The sequence below is a fragment of the Pelobates fuscus genome, chromosome 8 (genome assembly GCF_036172605.1).
Source record: "Pelobates fuscus isolate aPelFus1 chromosome 8, aPelFus1.pri, whole genome shotgun sequence".
NCBI classification, from domain to species: domain Eukaryota; kingdom Metazoa; phylum Chordata; class Amphibia; order Anura; family Pelobatidae; genus Pelobates; species Pelobates fuscus.
In genome coordinates this window covers 124,439,807-124,462,531 of record NC_086324.1, presented here as the reverse complement: position 1 = coordinate 124,462,531, position 22,725 = coordinate 124,439,807, and the positions used below count along the sequence as shown (strand labels likewise).

Below are 22,725 nucleotides of genomic sequence, written 5' to 3'. Positions count from 1 at the left end.
AGTTAGTTTATCATCCCTCAATCCAAATTCTGAAGATGGCAGCAAACATAAAACGTCGCAAAAATTAGTAGAGTAAACCAAAGTGTAGGGCCAATTATGCAAAGTAAGCCAAGATGGCTACCCCCAGCCATTAAAGAATGGTGACACATTAACTTTACAGAGACAACTTTATCTTAATGAAGTGGTTTCAGTGTGTACATCATACAGTCTCACTACTCCATTCCCTACCACTTAGGAGTTAAAATCACTTTTCTTTCTGTTTATGCACCTCCCGTGGCTGTGACCCACATAGCCCATATATAAATGGTTTAATTTTCAATCAGCACAATGTGTTTATTTTAGACGGTTTCATTTCCTGCTCTGTTAAAGCGACGGTCATAATTCAGTATTTTATAGGGATATAATCTCTATGAAATACTTATACTGACTGTATTGAAATTTCAGTGAAATTCCAACGCACTCCAAAGATAACATAAGACAAAGTAGAGGCTTCATTTCATCTCCATAAGATTTCTCTGGAGCTCTCTGATGCCTGCTGGAGAAGCTGAAGAGGGATTGAAGCCATACTCCACATTTGGTGGAACTGTCCAGTTTTGATCATCATCTTAAAAAAAGTATAGGCAGCCATGGTCCTGGTGGCAGGCAAAGGGTTGGAATCTACTCTTACAATGGCCGACAATTCCTGCCCTCAGGAGATGCAGGCAACGCTCTGATATTCCAGCAATAGTTTGTGAGAACTGAAGACATTAGACAGGAGCTAACTGCTGGTTTAAGGGATAGATTAAGCTGAATGATCAGATGGAAGGGGCCCCTGTACACGATACTTAGGTTGTAATGCTGAGAGCCTTTCCTGGAGCTCATGTTGCTTTCTTATAGCTTAAACCTTAAAGTAGCACGGTCATGTCAAACTTAAGAGGAGGGCAAGTACTTTCTTTGACACAGGAAATGGAGCTGGCTTAAGCTCCTCCTTGTGTCAGAGAATGTTAGGCGTAAGAAAAATACATAAGACAAAGCAGTCCCACTAGCCCAGGAATGAGAATTACCCCTGTAATGGCATACCATTTGCAGTACTAGGCAACCCAAGATATTGCAAATGTGGTATGTCCAGTCTTTTTTAGTAGCCACTTAGTCACAAACACTGGCCAAAGGTAGCATTCATATTTGTTTTTTTTTTATTTTTCACACACAAACAAATGCTAATGTTAGCCAGTGTTTGTGACTAAGTGGCTAGTAAAAAAAGACTGGACATACCCCATATTTAATACCTTGGGTTGTCTACTTTTGCAAATGGTATGCCATTACAGGGGTAATTCTTATTCCTGGACTACGATACAGTCTCAAAGGCAGCCTAACCAGCCAGGCAAATTTAAATGTGTATAAACTGAAAAATGAAACATGCTATATTTGACCCTGTGACTTTCCAAAACACCATAAAACCTGTACATGGAGGTATTGTTGTACTTGTGAGATATCGCTGAATGCAAATATGTGCGTTTTATTGCAGAACTAAAAAATGTTTAATTTCTCACACTTTTTTAGATTTTATTCATAATAAATAATGTTTCATATATGAATAGTACATGTGAAATGAAAGCTCTGTTTATCCTGAACCAATTCATATATAATAAGTGTGGGTGCACTTAATATGAAAGAGGTGAATTATAGTTGAACAGACATATAGTGCAAATTCCAGTTTTTGTTCACCTTTTTAATCAGAACGTATACAATTGGCTCAGTCCTTAAGGGGTTAAAGAGACACTTCAGACCACAAACACACCTTTTCAATTTACAAGAAGTGTAGATTATAATAGAAATTGGCACTCTTTTATTTTATATTTTATTAACCTTGTTACAACCCTCTGGCTGTCAGACAATTAATTGGCTCTGTTACTATCTGGTTGCTTAGATCAGCTGAGCTAATCAAAAGGCAGGCAATTGCTCAGTGCATCTGCCTTGCAAAGACTTCTGGTTGGACTGCACACAGAAAGTCTAGGTGGAGTTAGAAGAGCAGGGCTCCCAAAGGCTTCAAGAGATCTGCAACTTTTGCAAGCTGTATTTAGATACACCCCCAATGAAACACGCATGATTAAAAAGTATGCATTTTTTTCATTTGGAATATATCTACTACACAGTTACTTTTTCTAATTATATATTTTTTTAAGCTGTGGAGTGTCTCTTTAATGAGGAGTACATGCGCTGTTCACTTTTCTCGTTTCTACTCCTATAGGAAAAGGTTAACTGCCAAATCATTAACCATAAAGGAGAGAAATCAAGTCTGTAAAAGAATGGTCACTGGAAAAATGTAATTAGGAAAATGCCAGTTGAAATTCCACTGACTTTACACTCCCTTTAGCTAAAATTGTTACAGCTCTGCAACCCCGACTGGAGGTACATTCAGTTCCAAGCAGTTAACTTCCAAATGTAAACACAGAGTCCATCTATAGGAATATTCCTGCTATTACTACATATTACTGCGGACAATAATGTGAAGGACACTGGGGAGTCAGCGCTAAATCAACCAGCAAAAAAGGCAAGGCAGCAACCCTAACAAGGGTTCCCTCTAAATCGTATAATCATTTGTTTGTACCTCTCTTTACTCCAGGTTCTTGATTGGAGAATTTCACCAGTCAATGCTCACCGCTCTCTGGACCTACACAAACAGAACTGGCCTTATCCAGAGTCTCCTGTACCCAGTCCGAGAGCTGTAAGAGAAATTTAGAGAGGTTTGTTATTAGAAATACACATGAGATGGTTAGAACACATTTTTGTAGCAAAATGGTCTTTGATTATTGCTCGAGTCAGTAGCTAACTAAAAGATGTTGTGGATTGTGCCAGTACTGTGATATTGCCAGAGCTGTGGCATAGGACGCAGTTATTAGCTTACTGGAATCTGTACAAATGTACCGACTCCAACTAAATGTGTATGCCAGCGTGTACTGTAAGCGGATCCGGCACATAAATTGATTCCCCAAAAAGTAGAAGTATAATTCAAGGATTTTACTATTACCATGACGTAAAGTCATGATTTTATTAATGACACGGAGGCGAGTATTATGCTGCACTCTTTCTTTATTTCCCTCAGCAGCAAAGAAAAAACTTTATAAATATAACAGTAGTAACATTAACAGTCTTAGGTGTATTCTTCCTAGTAACAGGAACAGCCAATCAGGAACAGTCAATCAGGAACAGCCAATCAGGTTCCACTTCTCCAGCATAATAGGCTCTGTCAGCCAATCCTGTTCCTCTTTATTTGCAGTCCCGAAGTAGTAAGTGTCCAACCGACCATGAAACTATACAGGAAGGAGTTGTCCCTTTCGATGTAGATTAGATTAGGCTGTAAAAGAGGAGAAATATGGTAATACCTTAGCATCAAACTGGGTGTATGCATAATCATAGGTATTTGGGCTAGTGTTTGGTCAATGTTAGTCCAAGGGGATATTATTTAATCTGTACCTACTGGTGAATGTATAGACAAAGACTATCATAGTGAAGATTCATCTGGTTGCAAGTATAACTGTAATTAATAGTCTGTTAAAATGACTTACCGTAGGTCAACTTACCCAACTCCCGTCTACCTTTCCACCGTCGCCGGGTGGGAGGGAGGGATAATACTCGCCTCCGTGTCATTAATAAAATCATGACTTTACGTCATGGTAATAGTAAAATCCTTGAATTTTATTAAGACACGGAGGCTCCTATTATGCTGGTTTAAAGCTGAGAAACTATCGTTCCTGCGAAGTGTTGTATTGGTTTGAAGTAGAAATCACGGAAGGTGGTTTCTGAGGACCAGTCGGCCGCTTTCAAAATGTCTTCCAGGCGACAACCCATGGAAGAGGCCTTGGAAGCCATTGCTCCTCTTATGGAGTGAGGAGAAAATATGGAGGTGTCAATTCCTGCTGTAGTCATGATCCATTTGACCCAGCGGGCCAGGGTTGTGGTAGACACCGGTAGGTGTGGTTTTTGGAAAGAGATGAAGAGTTCATGTTTATTTGGGTCCCGCAACGTCATGGTGCGCATTTCGTAGAGTTGTAGGCATTTAACCGGGCATAAGAGAGGCTTGTCAGGAAAGGCTGGGTATGTCACTCTCTTTGTCGAGCTTTTGTTCTCCGTGATATATCAAAAGTGACCCCTTCTGGCGTGTAGGACCGTGCGGTGATGTCTAACGCTCTAACATCTGAGACCCTTTTGCAGGATATGAGGCATAGGAGCATGACCAGTTTTGCCGACAGTTGTTTCAACGATAGTGATGCATTATCCGGCCAAGATTCGAGGAAAAGGAGGATAGTGGAGACGTCCCATAGCACTGAATAGCGTGGTAGCGGGGGTCGTGCAAATCTGATGCCGCGTATGAGACGGCATACCAATGGGTGGCGTCCTATCGGTGCGCCATTGATGCCCTGGTGTGCGGCCGAAATGGCCGATCTGTAGAGGTTCACCGTACGGTATGCTTTGCCGTTTTCAAATAATGCAGTTAAGAACTGCAGGATCGAATTCAGAGGAGCCGATATGGGATCCAGGTTCCGTTCCATGCTCCAATTGTGCCATTTGCTCCAAGCAGATTTATAAGCTTGTCTCGTGCCAGGTGCCCATGCGCTCTCGAGAAGTTGGAGAGTTGATTCCGAAACCCCGTCGATTGAGTAGGGTTCCCGGAAACCAGCCATGCCGTGAGATGCAGTAGTTCCTGTTGAATCAGGGGGTGAGGGGACCCGTCCGGGTCTTGGAGAAGATAGTTGAAGTGTGGGAGCGTGCGGGGTATGTCTACCGCCATTTCCAACAGAGAAGGAAACCATGGTTGAGACGGCCATAATGGTGCCACGAGCACTGTCGTTCCCATCTGTTGCCGTAGGTGTATTAGGCATCGGGGGATCAACGCAAAGGGAGGAAACGCGTAGTTCCTTGTGTAGGACCAGTCTTGGGTAAATGCATCTGTTGCCAGTGCTTCTGGGTCTGGTTTCCAACTGAAAAATCTGGGGAGTTGTTTGTTCAAACGGGAGGCGAACAAGTCCTTGTCCAGAGGGCCCCATAGGGATTGGATGTCTTGAAAGACCCTGGGATCCAATTGCCAATCGCTGGAATCCCTGAGGTGTCTTGAGTACCAATCCGCCGTTGTGTTGCAGAGGCCCGGGATGTACTCCGCTGTGACCGAGATGCCCTGTGCCAGGCAGAACTGCCAAAAGTCTCGTGCCAGATTCGCCAGGACCTTGGATTTCGTCCCGCCCAAGTGATTTATATAACGGACTGCCGATATGTTGTCCATTTTCAATAAGATGGCACATCGGGCTTGAGTCGGTGAGAAACTGCGGATTGCAAAAGAACCGGCCAGGAGTTCCAGGCAATTGATGTGAAGCGTAGATTCCATTTCGGACCATCTGCCACCTGTAGAGATATTGCCACAGCGCGCACCCCAACCGTGCAAGCTCGCATCGGATTCTATTACTATGTCTGGTGTGGTGCCGAAAATGGCCCGGCCATTCCATGCTTCCATATGGGAGAGCCACCATCTGAGTTCTGTTTTTGCCTCTGTGTCCAGAGAGATCATGTCCGCGTAAGAGGACCCGTCTCTCAGATGAGAGGCTTGTAGGCGCTGTAGCGCTCGATAGTGTAGAGGGCCCGGGAAGATGGCCTGGATGGAGGCCGCCAAGAGACCAATCACTCTCGCCAATTGTTTTAGGGAGATCAGGGGAATCTTCAGAGTGCGTCTGATTTCTTTCTTTATGGTGGCCAGTTTCGCAGTCGGCAAGTGTAGTGTCTGTAGAGTAGAGTCCACTACGAGGCCCAAGAACTCTATGCGTTGTGTAGGGGACAGGATGGACTTTTTCCCATTGATAAGGAAACCCAGGTTCTGCAAGAGATTCTGAGTCCACGTCAGATGGGTCTTGATAATGTGGTTGGATTGACCCATGATGAGGATGTCGTCTAAGTAGATTATTAGACGAACCCCTCGACTTCGAAGTAGAGCCACCACTGGTTTCAGGAGCTTTGTGAAGCACCATGGGGCTGAGGATAGACCGAATGGGAGGCAGGCGAATCTCCATTTTCTTCCTTGCCATATGAATTGGAGGAAGTTTTGGTGTTGACGTGCGATTGGTATAGTGAGGTAGGCGTCCTGTAGGTCTAACTTGACCATCCAGTCTGATGGTTGGAGGAGATCTCGGAGGCAGTGTATGCCTTCCATTTTGAAATGGTTGTAGGCAATAAAAGTGTTGAGCTGTTTCAAGTTTATCACTGGGCGGACGCCGCCGCCTTTCTTGGCAACTAAGAATAGGTTGCTCACATAGCCTGGGGTAGTCATAGGGATCTCTAAGATGGCTTGTTTGTGTGCCAATTCTGAGACCTCCTTGGAAACAAGAGAGGCGTCTTGTTGGGAGAATAACATTCCCCGTGGCGGGGAGATTTGTACTGGGAGTGACAGGAACTCTAAGGAATACCCTCTTACTGTGTTCAATACCCAGGCATCTGAAGAAATGTGTGACCATACATGGGAAAAATGTCGGAGTCTGCCCCCCACTGCCCCTAGGGAAGAAGGAAGTAGGAGATGACTTACCATAAGGTCGTCTGCTTGGTCTGGTGCCACGTGATCCACGAGCAACCCATGGCCGCCCACGTTGTGGGAAGAAGGCCGGGGTGTTGCGGTGCTCCGTGAAGGAGGTTTGTCCAGTGTAGGAGCCTCGGTTCTGTCGGAATGAACCCCTGTTAACACGGCCGGACAGACGGCTCCTGGCTCTTCCGGCCCCACCAAAAACCTTAGGGTGGAAAACTCTGCGCATGTTTGATTGCGCCTTGTCTAGGGCAGTAAAAGTATGTACAAAGGAGCCAAGCTCCTTGACAAAATTGTCTCCGAACAGGAGACCACGGGCCTGGGTGCCCGGCTCGGTAATAGCCATATTTACCAATTTTGGCTCTATCTTTAATAAGATCGCTTTGCGACGCTCTGTGGCTATCGCACAGTTGGCATTGCCGATCAGGCATATTACTCTTTGAATCCAACCACTTATGGCGGTACGATCTAAGTCTTGGTCGTTTTCGACCATATCAAAAATTTTGGTTGCTGGGCCCAATATATCCAGTAATTTATCCTGGCAATTGCGCAGGGAGAAATCCAGGCCCTTATTAGGCTTCCAGCCAGTCTTGCCCAGGAATTGGACGATTTTTGGGTCTACTGCAGGTGTTCTGCAGGCCTCGTCCGGGACAGTAGGGCGTGGGCATTCTGCCCTTAGCTTATTGCGTGTTGCCTTATTTAAAGGCTTGCGAGTCCTTGATGCAACGTATTTGGCCACATGGGCCGAAGGGGACCAGTCTGCTGACCTTGGATGACGTAGGTCATCGGGGTCGAACAGGGGTTCCCCATAGGGGTCAACTAATTTGTTTGCATCGTCTGGGACCTTAAGCTCCATGTCAAACGATTCAGATGGAGGCGTATTATGCTCTCTGAGGCCATGGTCCTCGACCATATCGGATTCGGGATCTGATAGATCCTCAGTATCCATGCAGTTTTCCTCTTCAATCTCGCTGAGATCTGACTCAGAATCTAGTTGGGCTTTTGCCCGTTTCCATAACCTAGCCGATTTTGCCCGGCTAGTGGCTCTTTTGCGCGGTGGTATATTAGGCGCGCCATCTGTGACAGGTTTGTAGCTGTCCATCTGTGAGATTGAAGAGTGTTTGGTTTTTGCAGTGGCCTTACGGCCAGTGTGAGGGTGTGAAGGGACCACTACTGGCAAGGCCTGGGTAACGGTCGGCTGAGCCGATTTCTGTGCCTCAAGCAGAGCCTGCGTAAGAGTCTGCGAGAAAGATTCAGACATCAATCCCATGGCCGATGTGAGGGCCTTAGTCATAACGTGAGACATAGTGTCGTCAATCATAGACTGCATATCAGCAGTGGGAGTAAAATCAGCGGGGTTAGCCGCTCCAATTTCAGATACCCCTGAGGGTGTTGTAACACTCCCTGGTTTGGTGACAAGGGACCCAGAAGGGGTGGGTAAATCTTTCTCACCAGGCATGCTTAGTATGACACTGGTAGTACTAATAATATCTAGAGCTGAAACTAAAATGGGTTGATTAACCCAAAGGAAACAATATCTAAGAACAAAAAATGAATTACTCACATAGACTTTAAACTGTTTGACCAAATAGAAGATTCACAGGTAATAAGTAGGAAATAGCAAGGAGGGAGCAAAGAGCCGTCAGACCGCCACTACAGCTTTAACCCAACTCCGAGGTCCGGACGTTGGGGGTGGAGCTGTGTGTGAGCGCGGGAAGGCAAAGAAAATGGCCGCCGCGGGCGGCAGAAATGGAAAAAATAGGGGGATTTAGCCGGTAAGTTGTGCTCGCGGCGTATGTGTGATCACTATAAAGTGTACACACTCCAGCGCCGAGCAGGGAACCGGCATTTGAGCTCTGTGAGCTCCGCGGATGGCGGCCACTCACGGCGCCAGTAATGACAGGGAGGGGCGCGAAGCGCCGAATGCGGTTCCAGCCGGCGTCCCCGAGCCGCTCGTTAAATTAGGCTCTGGGAACGGGCTGGACCGCGGAAAGGATTAAAGGCAAGAAAATATAGCGAAATTAGAATGAATCAATCAATGAATTCAAAAAACAGTAAAATACAATAACGGTATAATACTAATAGTAGTAATAAGAATAATAGTAATAAATAATAATAATTAATAATAAAATGATAATAATAATAATAATATAATAATGATATAATAATCCCACAGTTAAGGAGCTGAGGGATCAGGTATACTTAACTGAGGGAGCAGCAAAGAAAGAGGAACAGGATTGGCTGACAGAGCCTATTATGCTGGAGAAGTGGAACCTGATTGGCTGTTCCTGATTGACTGTTCCTGATTGGCTGTTCCTGTTACTAGGAAGAATACACCTAAGACTGTTAATGTTACTACTGTTATATTTATAAAGTTTTTTCTTTGCTGCTGAGGGAAATAAAGAAAGAGTGCAGCATAATAGGAGCCTCCGTGTCTTAATAAAATATAAGTTTAGGTCTATATTCACTGAATACACCAACCCCCAAAATAATGGGTAACTTTTGGGCCTAGGCTAGTCCTGTAGACTCGTATGTTTAAATGTAGGTCTAGGCTAGGCAGCTAAAGTCAACAAATAGACCAGTTTCATATCAAATGATAAATGTTTTTTTACTTGCTGTATCCGGTTATATAATAGTTTATTTTTTTATTTTTTTTTATTCTTTATTTTTGATGTGCAAAAGCTTGACAGACATGTTTAATTTGCCACGATAATAGTTACAGGCATTTCAAAAGACATATTTCTGTGGCAATTAAGAAAAGGTGCACATTTTTTTTTTTTTTTCCAAGAGTAATAAACAAGCAGAAACACGGTATGTCAGATAATGAGATGGTAGTAAGCACAAGTTAAACATATCGAGAAGACTAGCGATAACAGTGTTTAAAATAAGTGAATCTATGAACATGTTAAATTACCGTATATACTCGAGTATAAGCAGAGTTTTTCAGCCCATTTTTTGGGCTGAAAAACCCCAACTCGGCTTATACTCGAGTCAAGGTCTGTATTATGGCAATTTTCATTGCCATAATACAGACTGGGCGGAGAGGGGGGCTGGCAGGAAGCTGTAACTTACCTTCACCGCAGCTCCTGTCAGCTCCCTTCTCTCTCCTCCGTCCGTGCAGCTCCCAGGTCGGCTTCCTCTGCAACTCTCGCGAGAGCCGCGGGGTCAGAGCGTTGCCACGGGTTACCGTGGCAACGCTCCGCGCGGCCGCGAGAGTTGCAGAGGAAGCTGACCTGGGAGCTGCACGGACGGAGGAGAGAGAAGGGAGCTGACAGGAGCTGCGGTGAAGGTAAGTTACAGCTTCCTGCCAGCCCCCCTCCTACAGCCCATCCACTGGACCACCAGGGAGTGAGAGCCCCCCTCCCTGGCCAGCTAACAGGCAGGGAGGGGGGACGAAAAAATAAAAATATGAATAAAACAAATAATAAGAAAAAAAAATATTACAATAATAATAACAAAAAAATTAATACAATTAATAATAAAATAAAAAAATAATTACCTAAAAAAAATAACAAAAAAAAAATATTAAGATAATAATTAAATAATAATTAATAAAATGCCCAACCCCCACCAATGCTCTGCACACACACACACACACACACACATACACACACTGCATTCATACACACACTGCACTCATACACACACACTGCACTCATACACACACACTGCACTCATACACACACACTGCACTCATACACACACACTGCACTCATACACACACACTGCACTCATACACACACACACTGCACTCATACACACACACACTGCACTCATACACACACACACTGCACTCATACACACACACACTGCACTCATACACACACACACTGCACTCATACACACACACACTGCACTCATACACACACACTGCACTCATACACACACACACTGCACTCATACACACACACTGCACTCATACACACACACACTGCACTCATACACACACACTGCACTCATACACACACACTGCACTCATACACACACACTGCACTCATACACACACACTGCACTCATACACACACACTGCACTCATACACACTGCACTCATACACACACTGCACTCATACACACACTGCATTCATACACACACTGCACTCATACACACACTGCACTGCATTCATTATACACACACTGCACTCCATTCATTATATACACACTGCACTCATACACACTGCATACACACACACTGCATTCATATACACACTGCATTCATTATATACACACGCTGTAAATAAATATTCAGTTAATATAATTTTTTTAGGATCTAATTTTATTTAGAAATTTACCAGTAGCTGCTTCATTTCCCACCCTAGTCTTATACTCGAGTCAATACGTTTTCCCAATTTTTGGGGGTAAAATTAGGGGCCTCGGCTTATATTCGGGTCGGCTTATACTCGAGTATATACGGTATATCTATTTCTGTAGCTTAGTAGCCGCTGGGTGTTATTCATAAAATGAAGGCAGATTTTAAGTTGTCGTTGTCGTAATGTGCTCAACGTGAACTTGCTAACTAAAGAGAGGCAAAACAGGCAGAACCGTTTCACACAAGGACACACAATTCAGAACATTATACAGGCAAAAACATTAATGGTATGCTAGAATAGCCTGACTGGCATAGAGACATTAAGGCTAAGGTGGGCAAGGTGGTGTGTGCAATTGTAAGCTTGTAGACAATGAGTCCTCTATGTATATGGTCTAGCACGTAGTGCCCATAGCAGGTAACCCAGAGGTCTAATTCCAAGTCCAGTCGCAGGATCAGCCGATCCCCGTTAGTGATAGTGATGGTACCTGTTTAAGCAAGTCCAGAGGAACATGGCGTTGAAAAAACTTGCACAAATATATATTTTTTAAACTTAAATGTTGATCCTGTATGCCATGTCCCTTTTCCCCATTGAGCGCAGGGTATGATCTGGGTGTCCCTCAGGCACAGCTCAGCCGATGCCCACCATGGGATGGGCACAGTCCCTCGAATCTGGTGAGTGCCGCAAGTTGTTGGGGCTGTGGGAAGGGGTTTTTCCATTAGGCCATTGAATGCTCCAGCCCCTCTCACCGTCTTCCGCCTGGGTCGCAGCGGGGGCCTTTGTCTCCCCTGGAGGGATCCGCCGTCGTGTCGCTGTGAGGCGTGATTTTCGGGATCTCGGGCGGCGGTGGGACCTCCTCCTGTTGGGTCTGTAAGTTGGTGCACTTAGCCTCTTAGATCTATGCCAGATAGTGGGTCGCCGAGCCAGCTTTCTGTTCAGAGGTTGCGCTTTGGGAGCGGGTGTAGTCAGACGTCGACTCCTTGCCTCCACTCTCCTCCAGAACCGCTGGCAGATCTTATCAAATGCCTTTAGGAAGTTGGTTTCCCAGTCACGGGTAGCCGACCCCTCACCACTCAGAGCGAGATTTTCAGCGGCCATCTTGAGCCTCGTGGGATCTGTTATCGTGAGGTGAGTTTTGCTTGTCACATTGTGGACCGGGATAACCCCCGCCGGTCTGTGGGGGGGGAAACGGGTACCCTTCTCGGGCGTCCCTGTTGGTTGCCGCGGTGGGAGAGTGGCCGTCTCTCCCACTCTAGCCAGGCTTGCAGGCCGCAGATGTTGCGCGTGTGAGGCTGATCCGAACAACATTGTGTTTAGCATTAACGGGTAGCTTGAGTTGTCCCCTGGTGTCCGGTGCTGGATTCAGGTCAGTAAGTGCTCGTTTTAGTCAAGAATAAGTAAGAAAACCGCCACCCCGGGCAGGAGCAGCGGTAACGTGCGACTGCTTCGCTCCGAGATCAGGCCCCGCCCCCTATAATAGTTTATTTTATTGTACAATTAATAGCAAAAATCATTGATATGAAGTTTTGGTTATTTGCCGACAGACAGAGCGCACATATCACTCCGACCAGGTTCTCCGGCCATTACGCAAACAGTAATGTAATCTGCTAGTTCTTCCAAAATTATTGTATAAAGAGTAAATAATGACTAATCAAATGGTAACGGTCACGGCAAGCACTCAAATCCCTTGAGAAAATTACTTGGAAGAGGTATGACAAGGATGACAATATTGCATGCATTAATAAAAAGAAAGTATTAGGCCAGGGTTCTATTTACCAGGGTCCAATCATGTATCCACAACATAAAAAATAAATAAATGAAAGAATGTCAAGGATAACAGTAAAAAAAATGAAGTGCAGCAGACAACAGACAACATCATCATATTGATCTCTCTATCACCACAACTAATGGACAATACAAGGAAAATAAAAGGTAGTATAACTAAGCAATGTATGTTAGGCGAAGGGTATAGGTATCACAAACAAATCGCACAATAGGGTGACTAAATATACAGTCTTTGGTGAAGAACTTGAAATAGGGTCAAGTTCTTATACGGTCCCTCTTGCTTCGTTTCTACGCACCCTCTGTTATCACGCCACATCATCCATGGTCTAAATAAAGAAACACTATAGAGTTAGGAATAAAAAGACTAGGAACTGAACACTATTCACGCTATAGTGTTCAGTCCCTAGTCTTTTTCAAGTGCTTTCCTCCCACCCCAATAAAATATAAATAAATAAATAATTAAAATGAAAGATTTACACACATTTTTCCTTGGCAGAGCATCTCACCTCTCCTCCTTCAGGGACATTATAAAGTAGCATTGGGGACTGAATCAGTGTTTTCCTATGGGATTTCCATAGTAATAGGGTTCAATGCAGGTGCACTCACATCAGAGCTTCTTGCATCAAACAAGAGAGGTCCTCACGTAAAGCATGACATTGTCGAACGCCAAATAGCGGAGTTTTACTCGGTTACTAACCAGGAAGCCTCATCAAGTGGCTAGGTTAAGCTACTCTAGGGGGGTTGGGGGGAGGGGAAACACTGCAAAGCATACCAGTCCACAGGCCAAACCTAGGCATGGGCGTCCGCAGGGAGGGGCAAGGGGGGGCACTTGCCCCCCCCCCCTGGATTTTTCAGCTTGTTCTGCTATTTTTAGTGTGAGATTTAAAATGAACTGCAATACCGGCGCCGGCCAGTAGGTGGATGGAGAGAGACAGGGACAGGAAGCTGCATCTTATCCCTGCTTCTCTCTGGTGAGTGAAACCGCAGGGGAGCAACACATGCAGGCAACAGAGACAGCCTACAGATCAGGTAAGTGAGGGATGGGGTGGGGGTCTAAAATAGCCTATAGATTAGGGGAGTGAGGGATGGGGGGGGGGCAGCCTATATATTAGGGGAGTGAGGGGGGGGCAGCCTATATATTAGGGGAGTAAGGCATGGGGGGCAGCCTATATATTAGGGGAGTGAGGGGGGGGGGGCAGCATATATATTAGGGGAGTAAGGCATGGGGGGCAGCCTATATATTAGGGGAGTATGGCATGGGGGGGGGCAGCCTATATATTAGGGGAGTAAGGCATGGGGGGCAGCCTATATATTAGGGGAGTAAGGCATGGGGGGCAGCCTATAGATTAGGGGAGTAAGGCATGGGGGGCAGCCTATAGATTAGGGGAGTAAGGCATGGGGGGCAGCCTATAGATTAGGGGAGTAAGGCATGGGGGGCAGCCTATAGATTAGGGGAGTAAGGCATGGGGGGCAGCCTATAGATTAGGGGAGTAAGGCATGGGGGGCAGCCTATATATTAGGGGAGTAAGGCATGGGGGGCAGCCTATATATTAGGGGAGTAAGGCATGGGGGGGCAGCCTATATATTAGGGGAGTAAGGCATGGGGGGGCAGCCTACATATTAGGGGAGTAAGGCATGGGGGGGCAGCCTACATATTAGGGGAGTAAGGCATTGGGGGGCAGCCTATATATTAGGGGAGTAAGGCATGGGGGGGCAGCCTATATATTAGGGGAGTAAGGCATGGGGGGGCAGCCTATATATTAGGGGAGTAAGGCATAGGGGCAGCCTAAAGATTAGGGGAGTAAGGCATGGGGGGCAGCCTATATATTAGGGGAGTAAGGCATGGGGGGCAGCCTATAGATTAGGGGAGTAAGGCATGGGGGGCAGCCTATAGATTAGGGGAGTAAGGCATGGTGGGGCAGCCTATATATTAGGCATGGGGGGCAGCCTATAGATTAGGCAAGTGAGGCATGGGGGGGGCAGCCTATAAATTAGGCAAGTAGGGGGGTGGGGGACTAAATGAAGAGTTAGCAAGGAGCAGGAAGGGTCTGCAAGGAGAAGGGGCAGGAAGGGTCTGTAAGGAGCACAAAGGCAAAGTTGAAGAAGGAGCAGAAAGGGACAGCAAGGAGCACAAAGCTAAAGTAGAAGAAGGAGCAGAAAGGAATCAGAATGAGAAAGGAGCAGAAGGGCGCAAAATAAGCAGAAAGGTGAAGGAGCCAAATATAGAAGACAGTGTCAGAAGAAACAGAAGACTGTTAAATGAAGAAGTAAAGGAGATTGGAGCATGAAGGACAAATGAAGTGAACCCTCCACTTTATTCTGGACACCACATCATAAGGCTTTGGTACCTGTGCCTGGCAGGGAAACTCTGGACCTTCTCATCTCCCCAGGTAAAAAAAAAAATAGTGTTAATGTGTTCTTTTATTTACTGAGTGTCAGGAAGCACAGAGTGCCGCTGGGTAGGGGTGTTGCTGATTGGCTAGAGCGGTCAGCTGGCACTCTAAACCAATCAATAGCTCCCCATTCATAAAAGAGTTTGAAAAAATTATGAACCGGGAACTAGCGATTGGCTTAGAGCGTCAGCTGACCATTCTAGCCAATCAGCGGCACCCATGCCTGACGTCAATCTGCACTTCCTGACACTCCGTTTCAGATGCCGAATACCACTGAGGGACCTGGAGCTGGAGGAAGCCTTTGGGGTTAAACCATTTGAGAGCGGTTTAACCCCTTAAAGGGAAGAGCACCCAGGGGCTTCCTGGCATCATAGCATTTTCATTAAGATGAAGTTGTTATGGTGACCAGAATGTTCCTTTAATTTGCTTAAAGGAACACTATAGTGTCAGGAATACAAACATGTATTCATGACACCATAGTTGTGAAAACGCTATTCACCCTGACTTTAAGTTATAATGACTATGCTCCTCCCCTTCATGACACTGTCAAAAAGGGGCCAAGCATAGATGTCATTACAATTACGCCCCCCCCTGGAAAAATTCCTGCGGACGCCCATGAACCTAGGCCCCAAATTTGCATATTATTTCGGGTATCAACTTATCCAGTGAATATAGGCCTAAACTTATATTAAGCTTTTTTATATAAAATTTTTGTGGATCAATTTATATGCTGAATCGGTTTATACACTGGCATAAAAAATTAGTTGGAGTACTCCAAAACGGCAGTGTTTTTCGTCACGGGGTGAAAATGACAGGGGCAAGGCGTCCAGACCCAATGAAGTGGTCTGGATGCTTATAGTGTTCCTTTAAATGCTTCTCAAAGAGAAGCATTTAATAAGACCGTTTCACTGACTCACAGCACATGCATATGTCAATATAAATGTTGAAACTGAAGGGAGGCAAAGCTGCAGATTCCTGTGTGTGTGCAGCGTTCCAAGCAGAAATGCTGCTTATAGAGACTCCTACCACAATGATCACTTCCAAAAGCAGAAGTTGCTCTGGTTTTCAAAAAACCCTTTACATCACACTCCAATGCTGTGAGGTACAGCCAAGGCACACATTACAAATGAAAACAAATAGAAATATTGTATAATTTCTCCTCATCTCTGTTTAGTTTCTTTATGCTGTCTGCCAGTTGCAAATGAGAGAGCTTACAAAAATTGGCAGCTAGCTAAAAAGGAAATGCCCAGGTGTAGGCTAATGGCAAGCCGATTTCCAGATTTAATATTTTTCATATCTCACATATACATTTATTAAAGGGACACTATAGTCACCAGAACAACTACAGCTTATTGAATTTGTTCAGGCTTTTTGCTGTAAACACTGTCTTTTCAGAGAAAATGCAGTGTTTCCATTACAGCCTAGGGATAACTTCACTGGCCGCTCCTCAGATGGCTGTTCCTGGGTCATGGCTGCCTAAAATGCATCCAAACATTCAGCGTCTCCTCACTCTGCATGCAGACACTGAACTTTCCTCATAGAGATACATTGATTCAATTCATCTCTATGAGGAGATGCTGATTGGCCAGGGCTGTGTTTGAATCGTGCTGGCTCTGCCCCGATCTGCCTCTGATCTGCCCCCTTCACAGTCTCAGCCAATCCTATGGGGAAGCATTGTGATTGGATCAGGCTGCCCCTTCTGCTGATGTCAGCAGGCAGTTCTAAAAGGAAACAGAGCCAGAGCTAGCAGCTTCAGGCTTGAATACAAGTAAGTTTTCTATTTTTAGGGAGGCGACCAGGGGGGCTAGATGGTGGTTTTAAACCTATAGGGTCAGGAATACATGTTTGTGTTCCTCACCCTATAGTGCTCATTTAAAGCAGCACTGTCACCGTCTTGGGACTTTGCCTAATTTGCAAATTTTCCTGATGGGGATATTGCCGCAGGCGGTTAGGTGGGCGACGGGGGAGGGGGCAGCAAAGGGTGAGATTATTTACCTGTGCCTGTCCCTCCTGGGTACCGCCATCTTGGTTGCACTGCTCTTCTCGAACCTGTGGCGTTTCAGCAAGCATGACAGCACAGCATTGATGACAAAGGGGAAATCCTGTGAGACCCTCCACAGACACAGTCAATTCCCTGATGACGGCTGCAGGTCTTGACAAATATGCTCCGCCATGTGTCAGGAAGTGTCAGGCAGAGAAGAAATACAGAGACAAAATACTTGCTACTATTTCTGTATATTTCTTGACTGGGTTAGAATTTCACTGAAATTCCAACCTAGTCATAATGAGCATTTCATAAAGATTGTATCTTTATGAAATACTCATTTGTAATATAAGAGTGACCGTGTCGCTTTAAATATGGTAAAAATAAACAATTAAATAAACACCATATTAAAGTGGCAGTTCTGTTTTAATGGGTCATTATAGGCACCTAGGCAACTTCATCTTATTGAAGAGGTCTGGTTGAAATGTCCCTATAACTCTGCAATTGAAAACATTGCCGTTTCAGAGAAACTTTGCAGGGTTAAGATAACCTCTAGTTTTTAAACCTTTTTGTGCTTGCAGATAGGGGAAGACCTCGTAAGTCAGGGATAGGGGCATACTACAGAGCTAGGACTACAGTTTAGTATTTCTAACGCTAAAGTGTTCCTTTAGAATAGCCTCCAAGCAGATATTAAAAAAGATTGCGTACCCCTAATGCATAGTTATGGAAGCCTTGATGCAATAAACCATGCAAAAGCATAAAACAGAACAGACACTAGTGCAGATGGTACTTATATAAAGTTCAAAATGTGCAAACAAACGCAAGAAGTAAACTCACAATGTACATAGCCTGGAAATTAAGGCTCTATATAAATGCAGTTGTGCTCATAGGTAGCACCCCACCTTCCTAAAGTAGATTCCATTCTCAAAGAGAAAAACAGAGAAAATTATGGTGCAGTATCTCTCTCTCAATGATGGACTAGGTACAAATATCAAGCAGACTCTCACCTTGTATAGAGCCCTGTAATGATACTTTGTGTCAAATTATGGGGTGACACTCCCCTACCTGGAACTTGGAACAACAATATATAGACTGCCAGAAATGGTGTTATAAATGAATATTTATTAAAGATAATTGTATAAAAACAAATAAACAAAATAAAACATCTATTATGCACTTATCCAGTCTATGTGGTCCAGTCTTTGTTCCAAAACACATTTTGCCGATCTGGGCTTCCTCAGATGGCTGTAATGGTAAGGATGCTTGGAGTCACCATTTAAGGAAAGGTATAAGTGCCGTGACTTTAGAACTGCCTGTTATCCATTAATATCCAATCAATAAACCAGTACAAAGCTCCAGGCAACCTGTAACGTTTTTTTTCTTGCTCCTAGATTATCATCCTAAGCCAGGGGTAGGCAACCTACGGCACTAGTGCCATGCACGGCACTCGAGGTGTCTTTGGACGGCACTCAAGGCTGCTAAAGCCAAACAGGCTCTGGCCTATCAGGAGTTCCAGTAAAACGTCAGATATCTGCTAATACGAAAAGGTGGTGAAGGACAATCCTCAATTTATACATTGCAGCACGTAGAGGAAGTGATCTCAGATCACTTCCTCCCAGCACTTGTGAATGGGAATCCACACTGTTTTAGAGCAGCTCGCAGTTGCAGCTCCTGTCCTTAACTTGTACCTGGCTGGCCTGGTCAACACTGGAACCCAGGGAAGCCACCCACACTTCTAGATATACACAGAAATGCAGAATAACTGCCCCCTCATAGAAATGATACGAACAGCCCACAAGCAAACATACACACAATCTGCACAAACGCAACACCACTAACAATCCACATACATGCACACAACCCCACATGCAAAACCCCAAACACACTACCAAACACACAATGTGACATATCCATCCACACACAATTCCACATTCATATGTATCATACTTGATACCACAAACTACTCCTGAACATATACAATATAATGGCGCATATACTGTCAGGATCATCATTGTGCTTTGCACAATATTGTGTATTTGGGTCTGGCTGGGATCGAACCTGAGTTTCCTGCATCCCAGTCAGGATCCCTACATTGGGCTCCACGCATCTTTGACTGTTTCTAGATGTTCTTGGTATCCTGTAGTCTGAGCCTGTTTGCCTGGGATTTGCACACCTGTTCCTGGTTCCATGATCATTGGCTGAGTCTTCCTATTTAAACCCCGCAAGTCTGGTTCTCGTTGTCAGATCGTGTTTCCTGTTCCGTTTGGTTTCACTGCTGTTCATCTGACTCCTGGTTTTGATCCCCTGCTCGTCTACTGTTTTGCCTGATTGCCGCCAGCCCTGACTTCTGATTCTGTTACCGACTACTCTTCTGGATTTCCCTTGTCTGTACTGCGTTCCAGGAAGCACTGGTTATTTCAGCCCCAGTGCACTGTGTCACAGCCTTGGGGATTTCTGTCCTGAGTCCCCTCGGTCTGTGCCGAATTGCAAAGGGTGCCTTAACTCTGCCTGCCGGACTCCCACTCCAGGTAAGATCCCTGACATATACGCACAAATACAACAATACAAAGCAATTACAGTATAAATAACACAAGCAGAATACGGCAGCATACACACCTCAATTTAAAAAATATAGGACCGGCACGCTACTGGACATCACAATCCTATATCGGCACAGTTCTGCTATAAGGTTGCCTACCCCTGTCCTAAGCCATGTCATCCATTCTTGGCAGAACCAGCACATTCATATAAACAAAAATAATGCACTTACCAAAAGCATAGATGGTAAGGAAAAACAGACAAGATTTTATTTATTTAAAAAAAAAAAAAATCTGCTTTTCCAGGAGAACCTAACCAGTTATTGTGCAAACACTGGTAGAGTGAAGGACACCATTCAAACAAAAAGCTGTCTGACAACCCCTCCACCCAATTTTTTTTTTTAAATTATATCTATCTCACAAAGTAAACATTTCCAGAAAACAGTATCTTAACCGTTTCAATTAAGAAAGGTAATTAAAAAGATATTCACTTTAATATATATGTGACAAACACCCCTTTTCAAGTGAGTTGCTACGAGTTCTTGGAGGGGACTACTTGCCAGCCTTTTACCCTGTGACCATGGCCCCTGCAACAGAATTGGTTAATATACTTTAAACAGACTCTGTTCGTGCAATTGGGACTATGTGGTTCGTTTACCGAACAACCGCATGAACAGAGACCACCCTGGAGCTTGTTAACACCTATTAGCAACTTGGAACGTTTCTCACCCCAGTGTTCTAATTGTTCGTCTGGGTGGGCACAATTCCTATGAACAACCACGAGGTGGCGGCCATCTTTTTCGCATGAACGCAGGCAGCAGTGTCCGGGCATGAATCTCATGGAACTGAAAATCGGATACCTTCATTTGTTTCTTCAGCTTAGAAGGGCACTGTTTGGTCGGATCATTCGTCTGGATGAAGGGAACAAGCCCCAGGGTAAGATTATTGACTCCGTTCCGTAGTTTGTTAGTTTGCAAACTACCGAACTAGACCGGCCATAAGCCCTGATTCTCTGGAACTGTTTTGAGCATGAAATTGTGTGAGCGGTCAGTCAAAAGACACTTCCAGGAATTTCCTGAACCCCTGCTCTGATCTGGGTGATTTTTGGATATGTTGTTCACCTAGAACAGGGCTATCAGTGGATGTAATATTTATGGGGATATGTTATGTTTTGGGGTGTTTTCTGTACTTTGTGGAAATTGTGTGTTTTTCTGCCTGTGGATAATTGGGTTATGGTATTATCTACTTTAATTGTATCACAGGCAGAGAGGAGGGATTGTGTAATGTATGTGGGAGTGTGGTTCATTGTTACACTGTTTTTACTGGCTTGCATGTCTTGTGTCCTGTGCCCCACAATGTCCACCTGGGCATCAACCTTGTTGGGAAAATTGTATAAAAGGCCAGTGTGTCCCATTAAACAGAGATTCCTGCTTACACTCCAAAACTGTGTGTCGTCCAGTTATTGGAGGGAAAGAAGATTTACTCCCGTGTCTGCTGTTCCAGCTTGCAGGAGAGTCAACGGGGAAAGTCCTTGTAAGGACTAGAGCTAAGTCCACATCTAGTTCCAGAGTTCCCAGGACTGAGTGTCGTCCAGTGCCTGGAGGTGTCAGAGCTAATTTCCCCTTCGGCTCCAGGAGGGAGGTGGCGGTTCTACGGCGACTGAGGGCAGGAAGTGCTGCGGTTTGTCCCCTGGTCCAGCTAGGAAGCGGTCCTTTGGTAGAGGTACCCAGTCGGGGTGCCAGGTGATCCGTTACAATATACATAGTCCAAAAAGTCATCTTGCTGCCTCTCCACTTTTGGAGAGAGCCTCAGTATGTCACAATGACAGTTTAGCCGGCTTCTAATGATGTTTAACTCCGTGAAATGATGTTGGACATCCTTTCGATTTGCATAAGGATGTCCAGCATCTATAAAATCCCCATAGAAAATAATGAATTCAGTGATACCCTATGGGGAAGGCCTAATGTAACCATGGTGCTTGCCACATATGCGCGTTAGGTTCCACCTCTGCGTTGAAAACGGAGGAGGGACTCTTTATATCTTTATATGTAAATGTTCACATACAAATTATATTATTTCCTCTCAAGAAAACAAGATTGCAGCACCAAACATATGAAAGAAATTTTATTAAAATGTAAAAACATATATATATCACATCCCAGCATGCTTGCAGTGCATCTTGCGCACATTACATGTGGTTTCTATAAATAGGGAGAGGTCAAGTGTAGTTTTCGTGGAGATCCTGGCACCGTCACAGCCTGCCCTCATATTACTCAGCAAACACTGTAAGAACGAGGCATGGTCAAAGTTCAGTAAGGAGTGGCTCCCTCAAAATAATATGAATGAGAGTCCGAGGCTCTCAGAGATTTGACATTAGTTTCTAACTGCCGTAAGTTGAATTGAAAGTTTGGTATTGAATCACCAATTACATCAAAGAGACAACTGCTGTCTGATGTGGGGTGCTAGCTATCACTCCAGAAAAAAATGCAGCTTAAAACAAGTAATGGCTCTCTCCCATAAATTAGAAGCATCATGACAGAGTGAAAGATGTCCCTGCAGAAATATAACCTGGTTGGCGCAATGTGGATAGAATAAAAGCTTAAAGGAAAAGTGTTTCTTTTCTGATATTGTGTGTTCACTCAAATAAATGCAACAAATACTTTTGCTGGAGTGAGGTGTGCGGCTGAGGTGATAAGAAAACACAGTTATTAAAAAATGACACTAGATTTCAATAATGAAAATGAATTTTAAATATATATATATATATATTTAAAAAAAATATTGGATTATATCAAGAGAGAACTATGTCCTACAATATTTTTTTACGGATAAATCCAAAATAGTTTTTAGAGGTACCTAGAACCTTAAGAAAAAAAAAAGTTTTTTTTTTTTTTTTAAATAGAAAAACTATAATATAATAGTTTTCATACTAATAATACTCTGTTTTACCAAATCAGTTGTTTTTTATGCAAAAGATGTAGAGGTCTGTCAATAATGAATATGCAAAAAATAAAAATCCCCAAGAAATAATATACAATAGAAAATGTCATTACACAATGCACGTAATATAGATTTACTTGAATGCCCATAGTATGTAAGAATGACCACTAGATGTGTAAAAACAAGAATATCCATAAACTGCACAAGTATTTTAAAGGTTCACACGGTTTCCAAAAACACATGC

General features: G+C 44.3%; 1 protein-coding gene across 3 annotated transcripts in view; it reads right to left on the bottom strand.

The window, feature by feature from the left end:
- MRTFB (myocardin related transcription factor B) overlaps window positions 1-22,725 on the bottom strand; it is a 285,293-nt gene that overhangs the window by 240,518 nt on the left and 22,050 nt on the right. For all 3 annotated transcript variants that reach the window (XM_063430294.1, XM_063430295.1, XM_063430298.1), the window contains exon 2: window positions 2,588-2,702. The gene's annotated coding sequence lies outside the window, so the exon portion shown is untranslated. The remainder of the gene's footprint in view (window positions 1-2,587; window positions 2,703-22,725) is intronic.